This window comes from Talpa occidentalis, unplaced genomic scaffold, assembly GCF_014898055.3.
Source record: "Talpa occidentalis isolate TD23 unplaced genomic scaffold, MPIMG_talOcc4v2.1 talOcc4.2, whole genome shotgun sequence".
NCBI classification, from domain to species: Eukaryota; Metazoa; Chordata; class Mammalia; order Eulipotyphla; family Talpidae; genus Talpa; species Talpa occidentalis.
The window spans coordinates 4,975,903-4,998,444 of record NW_023602073.1 but is presented as its reverse complement, the minus strand read 5'-3'; the positions used below and the strand labels follow the sequence as shown (position 1 = coordinate 4,998,444).

Sequence of the window (22,542 nt, the reverse complement as noted above, 5' to 3'; positions counted from 1 at the left end):
CACTGCAGAGGGGAGCATTGGCGAGACAGGAGAGGTCTGCTGCGCCATGTGGGTATCTCCCTGGCTGGGGATTGAACTCGTACCACAGTGGCTGCTGCTAGCTTCAAAGTTCTGAGACTTGCACCAACAGGGAAGCCCCGTGGGAATCTACTTTAGAGAAGTTCCTCTTTCACCATTTCCTGATAGACGACTTATATCTATCCTAGACGTCTGTTACCATACTTCCCTCTTTTTTCTGACCTAGGTCTGTAGGCACATGTATCATGTTAAAGACCAGGATGGTTTCTCGAGAGCAGGACTGTGCCTGATATATCTTCACATCTTTTGCACTGACATTGTTCAAAACTGTGTGTTTGCTTTTTTACCGCATCACTAAGCCAGTCTCCTATAGACCTGGAGTTGATATTCTTGCACCATCATTGCCTCATCCGAGCTACGACAGATGTGAATCTTTTTTATGCACCTGTGATGGACAGATGGGCAGATACGCCATTGACGATACACAGAGACTCAGAAAAACACCCCCAGGCCATTTTAAAGTTAAAAGTCAAATAGTTTAGTATCTGGAAAAACAATTTTTCTCAAATATTAAGATGAGAAAAGCAAGCTGGAATGCTCAACATGTGTTTAAAATTCCTAAATATTGTTGCTATTTCTTAGCTCTCTTGCTTTGGACACAAATCTCTGCAGACTCAGCCACTGTTGTCTTTGAGTCTAGAAGATCTGTCCTGCCTGGGTCTGGGAGTGGCTGGTTCCTGCTCATCAGTAGCTGCAGGAGCATAGACTGATATGGGGGACTATTTTAGAACAGTTAAAAATCAAAGGCTCTGGTAGGAAAAAAAAGGGGGGTGGGTGGGAGGGAGTACACTCTGGGCCAGACGTATGAACATCTCTTTAATTCACAGGTGCCTGCACCTCCCACCCCTAGGCTGCCTCCCAGGCAGGATCACCCCAAGAGTGAGTTTATTTAATTTTTAAAAGATTTATTTATTTAAGCATACAAGAGCTGGGGTGCAGGCCAGAGACGTGGGTGAGAGGATTCACCAGAGACAGAGTGGGGAGCAGAACAGGCAGACTGACTGAAACACACTGCTGAGGGGAGCAGCAGATGAGTCAGGAGAGGTCTGCTGCGCCATGTGGGTAGCTCCCTGGCCGGGGATCAAACTTGTGCTGCAGTGCCCGCAGGTCGCTCTGTAGCACTGCGACTTAATCCCTCGCACCAGCAGGGAGGCCCAGAGAGTGAATTTAGATTTGTGTTAACTGGTAAGGCCCCAGCACCTTTGTGTTTGTGAATAACAGGGTTTGGGGTGCAGCTGCTGGAACTTGATGGGGTTAACCCTGGTTTGACCCTACTGAGGGTCTCCGTACCCACTGCGAGGGACACTAAAGTTGTCCCACATGCTGTCAGCTGCAAAGGCTTCACATCACATTATGGCTTTTGTGTTGGCTCAGTGACGCCTGAGTTCCCAGTTCAGGGCCGTTGGCCGACCTGAAGGAAACAAATGTTTCTCCAGGATGTCTGTTCCTCTCTCAGCAAACTTTGCTCCCCTGGTGGAGTTTGGGCAGTGGATTTAATTGGTGGCTCTGTGTGCTTACCTGCGACCTTCCTGTCCTTGGCTTCATTTCCTACTTTCTGTCTCGGTGCTACTCCGACCCTCATTTTAAACAAACCTCTACTCATGTCTCCATGGCCCAGTGACTCCGGAGAGGGCCGCTGCTGAGGTTCTGGGATTGAAATTCAGACATAAGTATAAGTGGGGTTGGTGTTTAAATTTTCGGTCTCCAATATAGCTGATTAACATGCATGCACACACAGGAAGGGAAAGATTTTTTGTTTTTGCTTGCTGAATTTTGCTCTCTGAATCTGCCTGCTATTTTTGGCCAAGCAGCCCACTTTATTAAGTCTAAATGCATCGCTGTCTTCTAAGGAATGGAGAAGTAGAGGAGATTTGCTGGCAATAAGTAAAGAGACCCGGCCTTTCCTGGGCCCTCGTCCTATCTGGGGCCCCCCCGAGGCACGTGAATTTTATTTCTAATGCTGGAGTTTTGCAATAATGTTGTTTTACAGCCAGGGGGCTGTGTCCATGGCTAATTCACAATGAAAACCCTCATGGTGTTTCAGCTGCTTATGGAGTAATAGAGACTAAGCGGGCCTCCCTGGTAGCACAGTGGGTTGAATGCTGCGCTGTGAAGCTCTCCGCAGCCTCTGCAGCGTGGGTTCGATTCCCAGCCGGCCAGTGAGGTACCCACATGGCGCAGCAGACCTCTCCTGTCTCGCATGCTGCTCCCCTCAGCAGTGTATTTCGTCAGTCTGCCTGTTCTGTTCCCCGCTCTGTCTCTGCAGAATCCTCTCACCCTCCCGCACCTCTGGCCTGTGCCCCAGCCCTTGTATAAATTAAAAAAAAAAAAACCAAAAAACAGACACTAAGCACCTACTATGCACGTGTGCTCAGTACCCAGAACGTAGATGAGTGACACGCTCCTGACACTTGAGGAGCCTCGTGGGAGAGTTATGTAAACTGTGGATTGTAGTGTAATGTGAACAATGCGGGTGTGTGTGTCTACTTGTAACATGAGTGTTTTCAGGCCCCGCCAGCCTGTGGGGACAGCTGAGGTCACAATCACCGTCAGAGCTGGAATTTCCCAGGTTGCTGCCCTTCCGTAGACGGCAGACCCTTGAGATTGTTTCTATGCATCCTGCGGTCCTGCTGACATCCTTGGGTTTGGGTCCTGGCCCGTCCTTTGCCTGACACCCACTTCTGGACCTTGCCTTTCTGTTGCCAGCATCCTGCCGAAGGCTAGCCTGCCAGTGCTCCCCAGCTTCCAGCCAACTGGGTGCCATAGGCTCCCCCTCTTTCCTGAGTCAGCCTTCTGAGTCCTTGGACAGAATGCCGCTGTCTCTTTTGGGTCACATTTTGTGACCCTGGCACGAAGCAGTGTGGCCTGTGCTTCTGGGTCTTACACCACCTGTTATGACAACCGCCCCTTTGATTTCCTCTGGTGCCACCCTCTTCTGCAGGGCTGGGACGTAAATCTGTGGGGCTAGGTCCAGGGACCCGAATTCCTGACAAACACAGTAAGTAGCTCCTCACCCACGTCACCTCCACAGCAGCGATGCTCAAGTCTCTCTCATTCCTTTCCTGGAGTCTTGCATCGCCCCTGACACAGATGACTGATATCTGCGGCTGCAGGCTGCGTCGTGGACACGCCCAGCTTAATTCCTCTTCAGTCTGTCTTTTCCTTTCTGTTCTCACCATCTTGTTTTCAGCCTTCATTTCCTCACCCGCACCACTGCTGTGGCTCCTACTCGGCTACACTGCCTCTGCCCTCTGCGCACCCCCATCCTGCACCCAGAGTTCCTCCAGTAAATGACCTTCATGAATGGGATCCATTCTGAATCTGCATTCTACAGAATTCCTCTTGCTAGTTAGAGCACGACCCCAGGAAATCAGCTATTGATCTATTATTACTGGCGTGGTCTTTACTTTACCCAGTTCCAAAGAGAATTTGGAAGTTTCCAGGGATCGTTCAGGTGATTCCCGACTCATCCCTGTCAAGGAAAGTGGCCATTTAATATCTATGTCTTTGTTTCACCTGATGTCTATAAAATTTGAAGGGATGAGCACTCTTAGGGAGAAATTCATCCTCATCCTTTTCAAAAAGGACGATTGGATTTAGGCCAGCCCTCTGTTCATTCTCCAAGGGCTATGTCTGCAATGGATTTTCTTGAGAATGCTCTTCGGTCCTGGTGTGTCATATTGATGCATCTGTGGAAGACACTAGGCAAACGGCACGGTGAGCTGGAGGAAGACAGGGTAATAATGAAGCAGCATCGAATGAGCCAGTGTGTGCTTTAAGAAACCCGAAAGGGGAGATTTCCTCAAAGGGTTTGGATGCTTGCATTGGCCAGGGTAGAACATCACAACAATAGAACCTTTAAAAAAAATGTTTTGCCTAAGCCAGAAAGAGTCATTAGCACTTCCTATGCACTAAACGAACACTTAGGAAAGTTTTATCTTAATATATACGATTCAGATTTCCTTCACTGATTTCAGTTTGCAGGGAAGAAGGAATTTTGTAAAGCTCTGAGTGCGATCCACCAGATCTGGGCACTCGGACTCGGTGGAGACTTCAGGGCAGGTCCTGAGCTGAGTCAACTACTTGCAAAACCAGAGCATACTGATGTGGGGGGTGGGAGAGCATTTTTCTTGACCCACTTGGGGTGCTGACTAGGTCTGAAAATTCACTAACAAAGAGAAAATCATGCAAATTTATTTAAAATAAGTTTTATGTGAGAATGGAGGCTTCATAAAAAACCTTGTCAGAAACTTTCCCCAATCAGTTAAGCCAGCATATACTTTTTGCTAGGCTTGATGAAGAATGGACAGTCATGGAGAATGGGATAGGACAAAGAGCAGGGCGGATGTGGGGTAAACTGGGGGCGACTTAGTGTGTGTGCATCCTTCTAGGAATTCCTCTGTCACCTCGCCTCCCTGCACAAGGATGGCCTCTTGCACAGAAGGGTGTATGGCTGCTTTAGGGGAGAAAGGCAGGTCAAAGAGATCTTCTTGCTTCTGCTGTTTTTTCATCTGCTTAGCTTTTAAAATATTCAGTATACCGTCATGCCATATTTTGGGGTTGTGCTTTTGAACCCCATCACTACGGATTTTGCTTGAAGAGAGGGAAGCCAAGATCTCGGTGAAGGAAGCAGGCTTGTCCAATCCTCTATCAAAGATGGAAAATTTTGTCATTTTATCTTTAGAGTTCTTAATTGCAACATAAAGACTAATTATAGGAAGAGATCCAGGCAGGTTGGATTAGACTAGAAAATCTGTGCAAGGGAAAAAGAAATAGCCCTTGTCTCTGGATGGGGCAGATTTAGAAAGCAAGAGGCAGCTCATTCCCAGTGAAGTGGGGTAACGAGACGTGAAGTCAGGGGCCTGGCTAGAAAGTATGTGCTGGCAAATAAGAAGCTACTCTTCTAGGCAGGGTAGGTCTTTATTATAGAGGCCCTGGAGGGTCAAGAAAAGAAACTGAGATTCAACCCTGCAGCAAGCTCAGTCCATGGATTTAGAGCCTCACTGAGCGAGGAAAAGCCTAACCAGGGCGGGGTGTTGGATCAGTAATTCGGCCAAGAGGGGCAGGTCTAGGGGAATGTGGATTGGGAAGGACTATTTGGAGGGACAATTTTGAGACTTGATTACTGAGTTTAGGAAAGAGGAAGGAAAGTGAAGTGGCAGAGACCAGGCTTTGGCCCGTAGAGACCAGGGTGCCAGCATGAGACAGGAGCCTGGAGGGAGGCCTATGAGTGTTGCTTTGGCTATTTAAGAAGCGAGAGCTATCAAGCTGTCGCCGGCTACTGCAGCATGAGTTCCATCCCTAACCCAGCCAGGGAGATGCCCACATGGCGCAGCAGACCTCTCCTGACCCTTTGCTCCCCTCAGCAGTGTGTTTCAGTAGCTCTGCCAGTTCTGCTCCCCACTCTGGCTCTGGTGAATCCTCTCACCCACCTGCACATCTGGCCTGTACCCCAGTTCTTAAATAAATAAAATCAATCTTTAAAAAAAAAAAGAAAAAAATCACTTGTTCCAATTTAGAATCAACAGCAATTATTCTACATCCATCCTATTGCTGACCTGGCACAAGGCATTTTTGCACAGAGTATCAGTGGTTTGCAACTTGGTCAGGAGATACCACATTTGGAAATTGGGTATTTTTGAGAGAATATCCTGACTTTGAAATAATTTTGCCAGCAAGCTAGATAATATAGTCCAGGAATGCAACAGGAAAACACATACATCCCACCTAGAACCACTATATTTTTAAATATTTCCATTGATATTTGTGAGGGATGATTTATTGAGAATTTCTTTTTGTTCTTCCCATTACATTTTCATCCCCACCCAATCCCCATTTCCAGAAAAGCAAAGTCTTTGTGTTATGAGGTCAATGCAAGATGGGCTGGTCCTGCAAGACAATCCTGCTTGATGGTTTATTTTAAAGGCCTGTGAGAGGGATTAAACTGGTGATTGAGGGGTAAAGAGGTTGAAGGAAATTGAGTTCTGTGTTGGTGAGTGGGGTGTAGAAGATTCCCTAAAACTAAGAGGATGGACCAGCTTTGGGGGATCCAGGCATAAAAGATCCTACACCCATCTCATGCCAAGTGTCTCCCCAGGTTGTGGCTGATTGCTGTACAACAGGGTGGTGTGTGGCACTGACTACAAAGGGCACTTGGAGTCCTTCCTGAGCTTGCCAGGCAACGAGTGCTCTCTTGACTAAGCTTTCGTCAGGGTCCTCTAAGCAACCACACTTTGACCTAGGGCCTCAGATTTTGTTGGGCCTGGCTGTCTCAGTTTTATTTTATTTATTTATTTTTTTTGCGTGGAAGAACTCAGCGTAGGCTAGAGGTGCAGGGGGTGAGAGGACTCACCAGAGACAGAGTGGGGAGCAGATCAGGCCAATCTACTGAAGTCCACTGCTGAGAGGAGCAGCTGGAAGACAGGAGAGGTCTGCTGCACCATGTGGGTAGCATCCTGGCCAGGGATAAAACTCAGACTGTAGCAGTGATAACACTGTAACTTAACCCCTAGGCCACCAGGCAGGCCCTTGGCTTCGTTTTAGCAAGTTGCTGTTAAGTCAGGATTCTGTATATCTGATCACATTCCTCAGTTCCCCATCCTTCGTATCTGATCATCATCCACTCTGCCTTCGACAAGAATCTTGTTAGGTTAGTGGAGCTGGAATCCCCTCCTTAGCGCTTATGTCTCCTTTTACTCCTTTTCTCTCTACTGACATCCTACTCCTTAACTCTCAATGCCCACTTTTCTTTCCTTGCAGTTGTCTCTTGAATAAAGTCTTCCCTACCGCCTTTAACAAGCGTCAGAATAATTTTTAGCACCAGAGCTCAATAGCAGTGGGAGTGTTGGCTGTGATGTTGGCTTCCCCAGCTCAGCCTCCTGGCACCTGTCCTCCTGCCCCCTCCTTCCTCTGTGCCCTGGTCCCATAGAGCATTCAACCATGCCCTAGAGGTGGGAAAGAAAACTCACTAATCTCCAAGACCATATTTTCCACCAGTCAGGTGGGTGGGGATCAGAAACAGTAAAAATTTGATTCATAAACATGAAAATTCCTATTATTCTTTCTTTTTGATATTGTAGATGAGCCTCCCTTCCCAGTTTTCCTTATTGTTTGTCCCTTTAGTTTAAGAGCTCCCAGGAACTACAAATTTAACAGCAATCTGCAGAAGAACCTGAAATTGAGAAAATTTTATCCATTAACTTAACTCCACCCTCCCTACCCACCTACAGCTGAGCACCTCAGTTTATTCAGTGCTTAGAGAATGTAGCTACAGGTCCTCCCTGGTGGTAGAGGTTAAGTCTCAGCACTGTCATCTCTATGGCATGAGTTCGATCCCCGACCAGTTTGCTACCCACATGGTGCAACAGACCTCTCCTGTCTCGCCGGCTGCTCCTCTCAACTGTGTATTTCAGTAGATCCACCTGTTCTGCTCCCCACTCTGTCTCTGGTGAATCTTCTCATCCCGCCACCCCCCACCCCCAGCTCTGGCTTACACCCCAGTTCTTCTATTAAAAAAAAATGAGACTGTAGCTACAGAAAGCTGTGTGTTATCTCTTCATGTGAGGGTGAGCACAGGGTGCTGACATTTCAAAACCCAACACCCAATGTCACACAATGACATTATTTATCCACCAGCGAGGAGCTCACACAAATGTGACGCGTAGGGAGAAATAAAAAGAAGCAAGGGGTGAGCCCTGGAAATCTGAAGCTGAATTGAGAAGGAAACCCCCTAAGCCAAAATCTGAGACACTTTGAGCTTTCTGTAAGGTCCCTGTGCTTAGCAGGAAGCTGAGATGACTCATGTGTCCTGTGGCCCTGGCTGCAAGCTCCTATTCATCCTCAGCAAAGCCCTGATTTGTGTGGAAAAATTACACAGCTTGTCAAAGAATGACTATGATCTGTTTTTCCTATCTGTATTTTTAAAAAAGCACAAAATGGTTAAACTTCTCAGCATCTCAGGGGGTCCGTCCTGCTCTCCCCATGCCTTGCAGGGAGGCTGGGTGCCCTATAGTGGGGTGGGGGCGATCAAGGGCTATTTTCCAGGGCTTCTTCATGTTTCCCCAGAGAGGCCTAGATGGACAGGGGCTCTTGGCCTCTGAATCTTGCCAAGACTCTTGTTGAAAGGATCCCTCCCTCCCATAAATACCCCAGAGCAATCTGCTTCTTTGGCTTATTTACCCACCTCACTAGGTCTTGAATCAAAAAAGAGAGACTATTTTTGTTTTTTTTTTGTGGTTCCATATGAATTTCATCAGTATTTGTTGTATTTCTTTGAAGAATGTCATTGAGATTTTTATTGGAATAGCGTTGAATCTGTAAATTGTTTTTGGTAGGATGGCCATTTTAATAATGCTAATTCTTCCAATCAATGAGCAGGGGATGTCTTTCCATTTCTTTGTGTCTTCTATTTCTTTTAATAGTGTTTTATAGTTTTCTTTGTATCGGTCTTTCACCTCTTTTGTTAGGTTTATTCCCAATATGTGATTTTTTTTTGTTTCAATTATAAAAGGAATGGTTTCTTGATTTCTTCTTCTTCAGATTGTGTATAGGAAGGCTACTGATTTTTTTTTTTTAAGATTTATTTACTTATTTATACAAGCACTGGGTACAGTCAGAAGCGCGGGAGCGTGAGAGAATTCACCAGAGCCAGAGCGGGGAGCAGAACAGGCAGACTGACGAAATACACTGCTGAGGGGAGCAGCAGGCTACTGATTTTTGGGTGTTGATTTTGTATCCTACTACTTTGCTGAACTGGTTGATTATTTTGAGTAGTTTTTCTGTGGAGTTTTTAGGGTTCTCTATGTATATTATCATATCGTCTGCAAACAGTGATAGTTTTACTTCTTCTTTCCCTATCTGGATTCCTTGTCCGTCTTTCTCTTGCCTTATTGCCCTGGCATTATAAACCAGAGACATCCTGCAGGGAGGAGGCAGGAGAGGGTCAGAGGGAGGGAGGGAGGAGCACAGGGGACTGAGGTGATGGTGCACGGGTGCCTTGGGGAAGGAAACTCTATGGGGACCACACCTGAGGGGGTGGGGGGAGCAAATATTGTTTAAAAATGAACAATGATGTAAAAAAAAAAATAAAACCAGGGGGGAAAAAGAATAAATGGTAATGACCACTGAAAAAAAAGAGAGAGAGGGCCTCCCCTGGTGGCGCAGCGGTTAAGCGCTGGGCTGCAAAGCTGCCTGCAGCCTCTGCAGCGCGGGTTCGATCCCTGGCCTCCGTAGGAGGGTCCCATATAGTGCACAGACCTCTTCTGCTGCCCTCTGCTCCCCTCAGCAGTGTACTTCGGTCCTTCTGCCTGCTCTGCTCCTCGCTCTGGCTCTGGTGAATCCTCTCACCTTCCTGCGCTTCTGACTGTACCCAGTGCTTGTATAAATAAATAAATACATCTTAAAAAAAAAAGAGAGAGAGAAAGAGAGATTTGGGCCTCCCTGGTGGTGCAAGTGGTTAAGACGCAGCACTGTGAAGCTGTCCGCAGCTGTCTGCAGCACAAATTCAATCCCCAGCTGGCCAGGGAGCTATGCACATGGCGCAGCAGACCTCTCCTGTCTCACCCGCTGCTCCCCTCAGCAGTGTACTTCGGTCAATCTGCCTGTTCTGTTCCCCACTCTGTCTCTGGTGAATCCTCTCACCCCCCACACCTCTGGCCTGTACCCCAGTTCTTGTATGCATAAATAAATAAATCTTAAAAAAGAGAGAGAGAGAGAGAGAGAGAGAGAGAGAGCGATTGAGTCCTCCCAACATAACAGGGATAAGATGAGCAGGAGACATTTTTTTTCTTCTTCTGCTCTTCTCCTAATTGCCCCTTAGTGGGGTCATTACTTTCCTACCTAAGCTTCCACTTAACTCTCACCACAAACTGTTATGATTTAAAAATTAAAGGGAGATATCCTGGCTCATCCATTTCCTTTCAATAGTATGACCTCTGATAATCAATAGAGGAAATGTGGGAATGTTAACAAATGTGTGGTCGTGTTGGAAAGTCTTGGATAAAGTGATGTGTTCAAGGTAGAAAGATGACATCATTTAGAAATGAGGGGTTTTTTCAAAGTCTTCAGTCATTATCACTTGCATTTAGAAAACCAATTTGAAGAAAAATCAATCTGAACTAGATTTTTCCCCTTAAATCTTTATCACTCTTCAGATGACAGGATGCTGTGGAGATAAAGCTTGGACTTTTAAAGGGAAAAGAAAAAGAAGCAGAGGGCAGAGAAGGCAGGTCAGCCATGATGCTGGCTAATTTCTGGAACAACCAACAAAAACCCCTATTATTCACCCGGCCTGGAACATAAGTTTATACATTTTTTTTTTGTTTGTTTCTGTCCACCTTGATATTTGTCTATTGTTTAGGAACTTCTAATGATCAAAAAATTCTGGTGAAATACCACAGGTGAGTGAAGAGAGAATTTTGCCTGACTTTAAGGGGCTTTCCTGGGAGATGATGTGCTTTGTGGTTAAACATTTCATTACTTCGACTGTAGATCTAATTTCTTTTGAAAACAAACCCCGAGTCTGGAACTTTCCGTGCTCGACTTTACATCAGTTTCAAGACAGTCTCGAAAATGTAGCTGAGTAAAACAACACGCGGTATGAATGTTACTGCTCTTCTTTGTCACTGGGAAGGCTGGGTCGTCAAGGAGCCAGTGACCTTTTTATACAGTGTGCTGTTTTTGTATCTCAGCCTTTTATGAGCTTGAATGTGGCCTGATGAGGGGAAGAAAAGCTTTTGTGGAAAACATGGGCAGTACCGTTAAGTGGCATCCAGTCATCTCTGAAGTCCTGACGTAACTTCTAGTGGTTATGTCAGAGCATAGGGGGACACACGTGTCTCACTCATTTCTGGACTGTGCAAGGAAGCAAATCAGCTGTAGCAATTTCCAGGCAGCCTGACTGAACATCCCTGATAGGGCCCTCGGGCATTACTTCTCCATGCCCTCTTGTGGCTGCTCAGACAGGGCCTCCTGCTCCCCGTGTGTGACTTTCTTTCCTTATTTTGTTTTTAAAGATTTATTTATTTATGCATAGAAAAACTGGGGTACAGGCCAGAGGTACAGGGGGTGAGAGGACTCACCAGAGACAGAGTGGGGAACAGAACAGGCGGACTGATTGAAATACACTGCCGAGGGGAGCAGTGGGCAAGACAGGAGAGGTCTGCTGTGCCATGTGGGTAGCTCCCGGGCCGGGGATCGAACTCGTGTTGCAGAGGCTGCGGACAGCTTCATAGAGCTGTGTCTTAACCCTTGCGCCACCAGGAAGGACCCTCCATAGTGTAACTTTCACTGTGCTGGGAACCGGTGTCCTCACCAGCAGCAGCGGGGACAGTGCACAGGGTGGGCTTGTGATATTTTCCTCAAACATTTCTTTGGCCCCACAGTGCTCCAGGCCTTGCTGCACTGACTTCGAACACCCTCTCTTCTCCCTTTTAATTTTCTAATTTAAGTGTGAAAAGTAGCAGACAGCCAAGTGAAAGAAAGGTCTGGGGATTTGAAAGCAATGATAGGAGGCTGGTGGCTAAAAGGAAGAGTTTCTGTCATCGTTCGGTTTCCTAGGTGGTTTCACTGGGAGATTCCCTGGAGTTTTACATCAGCTCTTGGTTCAATCCTAAAAGAAGTTGCATCAGACATGGCAACTTTTGCCTGCTTTGTTTGTATTCTCTCTGGTGAATGAAGTATTAATATATGGCTCCCCGGGGAGGGTTGTGCTACCCACACTAGCAAACAAATTGAAATGTAAAATGCGTGTCAGAGTGTAGATGTGATACCATCTTCACTGGTGGATATCTACTCTCCTGCCCACAATTTCCAAAGAAAAATTAAGAAAAATGTGTGGCTGACAAAATTTCTTATTTTGCCATCACTTGTGAAATCTCTGCTTTAACATAGCAACTCAAAGCCATTGGTATCTACGTAAGCGAGCAGATTATCTTCTATTTATTTATGCATACAAGAGCTGGGGTACAGGCCAGAGGTACAGGGCATGAGAGGACTCAGCTGAGACAGAGTGGGGAGAAGAACAGGCAGACCGACTGAAATACACTGCTGAGGGGAAAAGCGGGAAGACAGGAGAGGTCTGCTGTGCCATGTGGGTAGCTCCCTAGCTGGCTGTGGGATCGAACTTGTGCTGCAGAGGCTGCAGATTGCTTCATAGTGCTGTGCTTAACCCCTTGTGCCACCAGGGAGGTCCAACACATGTAATCTTTATAGAACATCATTTCAAGAAAATGTCCTCCCTGTGCAACAGGGACTAGCTTGAGGAAGAGAAGAAAATCCAACATCTACTATATTTTATTGATTTGTGCCTGGTATTGTTCCAAAATTGTTGTTAGATACCTACACTGACTGCTGGTTCAATTTAAGTTTTGTCTTATTATTTTTTTAAATGCAGTTTCATTGATGACCTTGGCATATCCAAAGATTAATGAAGATGTATCCAAGTCCTCACGACTATGTGAAGAGTCTCCAAGCAAATGATAGTGAACTGGAGAGTTATCTCCATAGGCTTAGGAAGTACTTTGTAATTAAGGGATGTCCAGTGAGTCTATTGTGTGCTAAGTACAGTAGACCCTAGTGCTCTGTAAAGGTGCTGGTCTTCTCTGTCTTGTTATTTATTCATGAATGTTGGGGAACTGGAGATAAGGACAAGAGCAGGGTGGGAAGCCAATAACAATGCAGTGCATTTGGCCAATTGGAAATGGCCAACTTAAAGCATCAGTAAGAAGGGATGGGTAGTGCCTCCTTGGTGGCGCAGCAGGTAGAGCGCAGCGCTATGAAGTTATCTGCAGACTTTGCAGTGCAGGTTTGATTCCCAGCTGGCCAGGGAGCTACCCACATGGCAAGGCAGACCTCTCCTGGCTGGCCCGCTGCTCCCCTCAGCAATGTCTACAGTCAATCTGCCTATTCTGCTCCTCACTCTGTCTTTGGTGAATCCTCTCACCCTCCCACGCCTCTGGCCTACCCCAGTGCTTGTATAAATAAATAATAAAAATCTTTACAAAAAAAAGAAGGGAAGGCAATTCCAGCATCACACCCATTTATTGTGGCTCTTTCGGGTGGTGCTTTGAGGATGAACCCCATCCTAATCACATTGATGTATTCTTTTTATTTTTTATAGCTAATTGCTCATTTATTTTATTTATTTTTAAAAAAGATTTATTTATTTATTTACACAAGCACTGGGTACAGTCAGAAACACGGGAGGGTGAGAAGATTCACCAGAGCCAGAGTGGAGAACAGAACAGGCAGATTGACTGAAGTACACTGCTGAGGGGGGCAGCCGGCGGCAGGAGAGGTCTGCGCGCCATGTGGGACCCTCCCCAGCAGCCGGGGATTGAACCGGTGCTGCAGAGGCTGCAGGCAGCCTGGCAGCCCAGTTCTCAACCACTGCGCCGCCAGGGGAGGCCCTGCTCATTTATTTTTAAATGAAATAGTACCTATATTTTAAAGTTTAGTATCCTTTATAAATAGTCACTCAAATATTTTCTTTTTCTTCTCCAGCTGTTGTGAGATACGGTACACTCACACGTTTTCTTGTCTTGGAGACCAGTTTTGTAGGTACCTAAACAGAGGCTTCCACCTTGATTATGAAACTTTTTCTGATCATGTTGGGATTCAACCTCTCTTTTCTCCAAGCCCATATTTCATTTTCCTTTCATAATTTATGTGAAAGCTATTAAAAATTGCAGTTGAGAAGTATTTTGGAATTTTCATGTCCTGTGTTACATTTCTCTTTAAACAACTGTGCCTAAAACATGGAATTTTTTTCCTTTGAAGACTAGAGAGGAGAAGCAGTAGCTGGTCAAGAGGAAATGTCCTGGAAACCACCAAGACCTTCAATAGTGTGCTTTTTCCTTGCCCACATCTCCAAGAATTTCCCCATAGAGCTACAGCAACAGATGACCAGACAGTATCTATATGTCCTTAGAAGGCTCTTTTTCTGAACAGCTTTGGCAGTCATTGAATGTCTTTTTCCAAAATCCTTTCGTTCCCTGACCCATCTCTTTCCTGGTGGCGTGTGTGCTGCGAAAAGCAGCCAAGTGTCAGTAGCAGTCGCGGTGGTAGGCCGGCTCCTTGCAACGCCATTTATTTACAGCAAAGGGGACATATTGAAGCAACATGAACAAGGCCCTCAAGACTTCCAGGAAGGAGCCAGTTGAAAGATGGTAGAATAGACTTATGCCCCATTTTCTGTGGGGTTTCCAAAGAGCCGGAGGAGCTGTCCCCTGGGCACCACCCCTCTTCGTGTTGTTGTCACTCCTCTCTACCCAGCAGTAACTTGATTTGATTGTTTTTCCCCATTGCATATGCAGGAAGCAGCTTCACTAGCCTCTTGCTTTTTCTCCATTCTCTCTGTTCTTACGCACAAGCCACACGTCTCAGGTCGGAATCCAGGTGAATGCATTTTGCAGGAGTTTCTGTGTTGATGGCACAGCTTTTCTTTCATCGTTATTCACTTTTTCCTTGTTCTGCTTTCATCTACATACGGGCGTCTTGGCTGACAAGGTGGTTCATCAATTGGGAAGTTGCACTTCTGCCTTCTCCTTCAGACACATGGATGTGTGGACTCATTAGACTTTTGTGGAAGCAATAGGTGCAAGTCCCCACATCTCTCTTCCTGGAGAGGTATCTTTGGATTATTTCTGGAGACAGAGGAAGCAAGTCTGTTGTGTTGTGGAGTGATATTTATACATGTGTAACAAAGAACATATTTTGCTGACTATTTTTTACTGTATGAACAGGTGGCCTGGCTGTGTGGGCTCTTTAATCAAGCCTTCAGTTGTTGCTCACACACGAAAGCATCTTGGTTGCAGACAGAGTGACAGCACTTGTGAAGAAGAGATGGCATGAGACAACCAAGATGCACTGGGATGGAGAAGTGGTTGAAGTGCTGAGCAGAAGAGAGGCAAGAGAAGGCCCAGAGTGGTTTTGAGTCAGATTGGAAAAGGCTGCAAACGTGCAAATTAATTTGAGACTTTTCCAGAAGGGTAAAGGGGAATCCTTGAAAGATTTTATGTAGGGATCAGATTCACATTTAAGGAAGAGAGTTGTGCAACCATCTAAAAAAAAAATAAAGACAAATCTAAACAAAAATAATTAGACGACTATAAATCAGAGACACCCGGGAGGGTAGAGGGATGTGAGGGTGTGGGGAGCGTAGGGACTAAGGTGATGGTGCACAGGTGAACTGGTGGTGAAAATTTTATGGGGACTACACTTGATGTAAAATATATACAAATAAAGAAATTAATTATCAAAAAAAAAAGCAAGCGTTATAGCAGCAGTGTGAACAATGGCTGTGAGGGCCGCAGGTCGTAGGCAAGGAGTCTAATGAGGAAGCTGCTGAAGCAGCCTTCATGAGACATGATGAGTGTCTGAACCAACTATATTAGGAAATGAGTTTGAAAGATATTAAGAAAGTAGAATGGGTGGCATGGGTTTCTACCTTGCCTCGCTAGTCACCATTCTCGCTGTGGCTATGAGCCAAAAAAGTGCCTTCATCACCTTTTCTCTCATTATCTTTCTGCCTGGATTGGGAGAGGCCATCTTGGACTCATGATGTGCTCCTAGGGTGGGAGTCTTGTGAAAAGCACGTCATGAAGAAAGACAGACAGCAATTAATGATGCAGATCCAATGCAGACGGGTGTGGTTTGACTCTGAACCTCCTGCTATAGAAGAAAAAAAAAGGCAACTTGATGTGTTTAAGGCCCTGTGAATTCTATCATTTCTATCCAGCTGCAAATAGCAATTCCAAACTAAGACAAATGATGACAAACGGTGTGCTGGGGTGAGCAGAGGGATTGGAGCAGAGAATCCATGTAATCTGTTGCTTGACTGAGGGGTAGATGACGGTGCTAGTTACAAAGATAAGGGCTAGAAAGGGAATTTAGGAACCTGGATGCATTTCAGTTTGTCCATGTTGAGTTTGAGGTCTCTCTACGATGGCCAAGCTCTCTTCAGGAAACAAGGATTCAGACCTGGGCTAGACACAGACAAATGGAAATCATCACTTTACAGATAACAGCTGACATTGTGGGGGTGTTTTTGGCCATCCAGGGAGAAGCAAAAGGGAAAAGATCCAAGGACAGAATCCAAGGAACTCTGCACTTGAGGTTGTTGGGCCCATGAGATGAAGCATCCAAAAGTCAGGGATGAGACCTGAAGATGGTGCTGTCAAGGAAGCCGAGGACATTCAGAGGATAGGGTGCTTACCGACACCATAGTCAGGAAAATGTTGAGGAATGGGTTCAGGAAAGAAAATGGTCGAAGGATTCCATCCTTCTCAGAAAGTCTATTCCCAGAATGATCTGTGCACGGCAGTGGTCCCATATATGATCTTTGTCACGACACCATAACACCTGTGCTTCTTTTGGGGTCTGGCAATCCCCTATTTTTTGTTTCATTTTTTAACTGTTTCCTTCCAAATCAACCAATCTCTCTCCCCAAATGTGTCAAGTGATAGGTTTTGCTTCAGATCAAAGTGAACCCAAATGAGTTCAATGTGAAGTTGTTTTATTATAGAGTTTTGGGTCTTCTGTAGCACACTGAGGCGATTCACAACAGAGATTGGATTCTGTGCTGTTATTTAAATACATAATTAGAGTTTCTATGAAGGACTCTGTTATAAGAGGAAGAAGGGATCTTTAATGAAGGGTAAAAAAATACCTGGCAAGGGAGCTACTGTGATCACACAGATGGATCAGTAGATCACAAAGCCAGGACGAGGCTTATCCATTGAGCTCTGGATATGCTGACTCCTGTGATTTCCCCAAACATGGGAAGCTCTGTTGCATACTTTGTGGTGCGGGGGGACTGAACTCTCCCCTGTTTAAAAACAAAGAAAGTTAAAAAAAAGAAAGCCAAAGCAGAGGGCATGGTACCAAAAGGACACTTGGCCGCTGCTGGCATCCAGGTCACCCCAGCTCTGCTCTTTGCTGGATGCAGAGCTCAGTGATCAGAGCTGGATCTGTCATTTGTTTCTGAAGTCAATTAGCTTGAGGTTTGGGGGTTGTTTTCCTAAACTTTTAATTTATTTTTCTTAGAGTAATAAGTGAGAAATATGTCTTCTGGGAAATGTCCTCAGATTGCATCAGGAAGTTTGGAGAACCAGCTCTCTCTCTGGCCCAGGTCTCTCAAGGATGCTCAGGGAACCTGTTCTAGCTCTGGGCTGCTTCCTCCACAGAATGATTAAAAAAATTGTTTTCAGATTCCCAGGGTAGTTGAGCGTGCTCTCAGCTCTCCACTTGGTGCCCTCCTTGGGGAAAGTAACAGTCCTCTTCTGGAATATTTTTCCTGGGGAAAGCTCTTACTTGATGTCCTGGAGCAGAACCCCAGGCCTGGCATGGATAGGAAGGCCTTGTCACTTAAGTGTCATGACTGTCCCTGGCCACAGGAGTGTTAAATATGGTTCTCAACATTTACAAGGAACTTTGGGTGTGGAAAATTTGTCTTCACAATGCCACACGAAGCACATGAAGGTTTGGCACCTGCTCTCAAGGTACTCCTAGGGGGACTTTGGACTTTGAACCTATCCCTTTTAGGCGAGATACCTGTAAGCCTCTATGAACTTAGCACCCACCACACCTATCAAGATGTGGGAAAAATTGGTTTCTCTGGTGTCCACTTCTTTATTTTTTTTTAAGATTTATTTATGCATACAAGAACTGGACTGTAGGCCAGAGGTGTGGGGATTCACCAAAACAGAGTGGGGAGCAGAACAGGCGGATCTACTGAAATCCACTGCTCAGGGGAGCAGCAGGCGAGGCTGGAGAGGCCTGCCGCGCCGTGTGGGTAGCTCCCTGGCTGGGGATTGAACTCAGGCTGTAGTGGTTGGTGATAGCTTCATAGTGCTGCATCTTAACCCCTTGCACCACCAGGGAGGCCCCTGGGTGGCTACTTCTTCAGCCAGATCAGCTGCCCAGAAAAAATTGGAGGCCAGTAAGCAGACGCATTTGATGTTTTAAGAAACAATTATGATTTCCCAGTTCATGCATTCTGCTTTCTTTACCCCAAATTCATTTCTTCTCATTTTGAATATATTCTAGCTAGCTTCTCCAGAACCAACCAGATTAGAGTCATGGTGATGGGCTGTCTCCTGAACTAGACATTACAAACTGACAAGAGTAAGAACCTAACATTAAACTTGTCTAACATATATTAACATCACGTGGCCACGTAGACATTCTGGGGTCATTTTATGTGGGGGCCAGGACCCTTCCCATGTCTACAAGCAGCCCGTATCTTGCTGGGGTGCAAAGGGTGACACAATGTGCTGATAAGCTTCCCTTCCCTGATCACGGGCAGTAACCCTATAGCCATTTAGAAATATAACCCACATGAATCATCCCTGTTCTGTCTGTCAGGTTTGCCCCCAGAATCCTCTGCAAATGGAGAAGATGGAAACTGTGCACCTTTCACAGTCTTCTGCACTCGGCTGAAGCCCTCAGAGAGGTGTCGGACTCAGCTTGTACAGTGTAGTCTCCAAGAGGCTGCTGACACTTTGCAACATGCCTCCCTGAAGGAGAATGGACACCCCACCAGTCAGAGGGTATCCTACATGGAGGCACCCCATCTCTAGCCACTACTTTTTATTTGTTTTCTGTCTCAGTGTTAGAACCTCCTGCTGCTACACCCAATTGCCTGGGACTTGCAACTCCTCATTCTAGAAACAAGGAGGCCTCTGTCCTTTAATTCATTCCTGAGTCCCTCAAATGTCACAGCCTCCAGCATCTGTGAAATGTCCACCAGTTTTCAGCTCCCCCAGGTTCCTGTGGTCACAGCAGAGGAGGGATGAGCTCTGCTCTCTGGCATTGGGAGTGGGAGGGAGCAGAGAAATGGGGAGACCTTGAGGACCCAGGATTTCTCCTGTTACAGGGCTGTGTGTGGAGGAAGGTGGAGGTGAATAGGAGGAGAGAAGTCTCAGTTTACCCCAAAACTTTTTTCAGCAAAAGGTGTTTACAGGAAGATTGTCTATTCCATAATGTTGACTTGTAGGAGAGCAAGCTATGAATGTTTATGTTCAGCATAGTACATTTTTACTAGGGCAAAACTCCTTAAAAGTGGATTGGATAAAAGTCTAGAGAGAGAGAGAGAGAGACTTAAATATGTTTGTAGTGGATGCTTCTTGGATCACATGATCATGGTAATTAGAAAAAAGAAAATTTCAATTTTTCACAAGGAACAAATTTTTTTTTTAATCAGAAAAGTTATTCATTTATTTATGTATTTATTTATAAAGATTTATTTATTTATGCATACAAGAACTGGGGTACAGGTCAGAGGTGTGGGGGGTTTGAGAGGATTCACCAGAAACAGAGTGGGGAGCAGAACAGGCAGACTGACTGAAATCCACTGCTGAGGGGAGCAGCAGGCGAGACAGGAGAGGTCTGCTGTGCCATGTGGGTAGCTCCCTGGCAGGGGATCAAACTGGTGCTGCAGTGGCTCTAGACAGCTTCATAGGTTGAGTCTTAACCCCTTGCGCCAACAGGGAGGCCCCAGAAAAGGTTTTCTTTTAAAACAGGGTTCCGAGTATGCTCCCAAGTCAACACAAATGTTTCAGATTTTGTTCATTCCTCTCTATTTAAGAAGGCTGGAGAGACGATAATTAGCTTTAGCCACATCTATCAAATAAGGCAGCGGGAGTAGCTGAGATGTAATGTTTTCATCCTTCAAAGAAGACTCAGACCAGACTTGTTTCTCAGCCTATGTTGTAGAGGCTTCTCTTTGTTTACCTTCGTTTATCTAAAATCTCTATCATGTAGCATAGTACTGGGTACTTAATAAGTCAGTGTTCAATAAATGTTGCCCATTGAATGAATTAAATATTGATACTTAGATGCAGAGCTTTGATTATCCAGAAAAGTCTGTATATTTCTCTAAATAATGGTGACAACATACTTTGTGTAAAAAATAAAAGTTAACATAGACCAAGTGTGTAGTCAAAGGACAGCAGGTATGAGCCAGGTGTTGAGTTCATGCTTAGAAATGGACTGGTGTGGGTTTGCAGAAATCCAAAGACCAAGGATACTCCAGGCTCATAGACTAGCTTGTTCTGAGATCTGGTGGCTAATGAAAGATGAGCAGGAAGGGCGCCTGGCTTGGCTGGAGCAGATGGTGTGGCTGGGAAGTATGCTGGCTGGCCCTGCCCAGAGAGAGCGAGCTTAATGGTGGAGACTCCATAAACAAGGGTACAAGGTGTCCTGCTGATGTTTGTAAAGATTTGTTTATTTATGCATACAAGAGCTGGGGTACAGGCCAGAGACATGGGGGTGACAGGACTCACCAGAGACAGAGCGGGAAACAGAACAGGCAGACTGACAAAGAAATGCACTGCTGAGGGGAGCAGCGGGTGAGACAGGAGAGGTCTGCTCTGCCATGTGGGTTGCTTCCTGGTGGGCCGGGGATCGAACTCATGCTTCAGGGCTTTGAATTGCTTCATAGTGTGGTGCTCAACCCCTTGTGGCACCAGGAAGACCCCCTGCTGATGTTTGTAAATCAGAGCCTTTGCAGTTTGGTGGGAAGGTGTTCCCACTGACACTGTCTGCTCTCACCCTTCATTTTGTGGCAAAGGAGGAGAAACTTCTTACAGGGAAGGATGCAGGACGGAGCTGAGGCTCTCCGCTAAGTGGTCATCCTTATCCCCTCTCATCCAGATTTTCCGGCAGCCTTAAAGGAGGGGAATTTTTTTTTTTTTAGATTTATTTATTTATGCATACAAGAGCTGGGGTATAAGCCAGAGGTGCAGAGGTAGGGGTGAGAGGACTCACCAGAGACAGAGTGGGGAGCAGAACAGGCAGACTGACGAAAACACTGCTGGGGGAGCAGCGGGCGAGTCAGGAGAGGTCTGCTGCGCCATGTGGGTAACCCCCTGGCTAGAGTTCGATTTTGTGCTGCAGTGGCTGCACATAGCTTCATAGGTTGCGTCTTAACCCCTTGCACCACCAGGGAGGCCCCCAACTTGGCTTTATCCAACGTAAAGCATATATTTCCATCTCCAACTTTGACTCCTGTGACTGTCTCTTGATTGGTCTCAACTTGAAGCTGAGTAAGGTGGGAGGGTTTGGGGGACAGAACTGGGACAAGAATATTATTTATTTGTGCCTCCAAAACCCCAACACTTTCTCTTGTTTTATAATGAAGATATCAGCAGTTATTCAAAGCCCAGCCATCTGGGAGAATTCTTGAGCCACATAGGATTTGGTGAGGGGAGTTTTGCTTTATAGGAGACGGGGTGACTGGGTTGGAGCCTTGTATGTGAGAAATGCCTCGCGATTAAATGAATGAATGAAGGAGTTTGTGGGCAGCAAGTTATAGTTTAAACTCAAGTGACCTGAGGCAAGAGAAGAAATGGATTTTCCATTTTCATCTATCAGATGGGCAAAGACCAGAAAGTTTAATAATCCACTGTGCTGGGAATATCTATGAAAATACACGTGTGTAGTTTTTGACCCAGCAATTCTATCCCCCCAACCCCTTTAGATTTTATAACATGCCAAATGATATTATGTATGCAATTTAAGTTTAAAATAGACCAAATTTAGAAATATTCTAATTGTCCAACAACTAGAAAACCTGTTAATGGGTAGTGAATCTTAATGGATTATTTTTAGCTGTAGAAGAACATGAGGATTAAAGGAACATGAGGATAGCCACATATACAAATATGGAATGAATTCCAAGATATATCAATAAATAGAAACAAAATGTGCAACATTGAATATGTTGTGATATCATTAAAAAAGAAAGAGAGAAAATGTGTTTGCTTGTAATGCTTTTATCAAAAAACATGCAACAGAAGCTGATAACATTGTTTGCCTCTGGGAAGGAAAAACAGATGGCTGGGGGAACAAGGTTAGGAGGGAGACTTTGCTTTATATTATTTGCACCTTTTGAATTTTAAACAATGAATATTTAATTCAATTAAAAGGTAAACACACTCATACACTTTCTTTTTGATTTTTGTTTTTTAATTAAAAGGAGACATTTTTTATGCACTGGGAAGAAACCTGGCATTCATTTCCTTAGACAACAATCTCAGAAGGAAGCAATTTAATGCAGGCTAATAGGATAATTGATTAATTGATTAGGATGGCTCATTGGTCAGTCTTTAGGCTCTGAGGTCAAACTTCTTAGATTCTAAGTCAAGCTCTGGTGCTTTCTACATGACAGTGGGCAAGTTATGTCTTTAAGCTTCGGTTTTTTCTTTAAATAAAGGATTATAAAAGTACCCAACGATGGGATAACTCTGGGAATAAAATGAAAGAATGTGTGTATAGCCTGCATAAAGCTGGGTTCCCATGTGGTCCTGTCTTAGCTTAGAATCACTTTCAAAGAAAAATCAACGTAATACAGAAGCTTAATCAAAAGCAATACTAGTGTTTACTGTAGTTTAAGACAATTCCAAGAGGGGTATATACATCCACAAATAAAAAACAGTTCTCTGCCTTCAACTTATCTACCTTTCA

General features: G+C 45.3%; 1 long non-coding RNA gene and 1 other non-coding gene across 7 annotated transcripts in view; both read left to right on the top strand.

Annotated features, from left to right (window-relative positions):
• LOC119251654 (uncharacterized) overlaps positions 1–22,542 on the top strand; it is a 240,956-nt gene that overhangs the window by 19,190 nt on the left and 199,224 nt on the right. The window lies entirely within an intron of this gene.
• Positions 16,737–16,906, top strand: LOC119253654 (U1 spliceosomal RNA). The gene has a single exon (XR_005127182.1). It is a non-coding gene; the product is annotated as a U1 spliceosomal RNA (small nuclear RNA).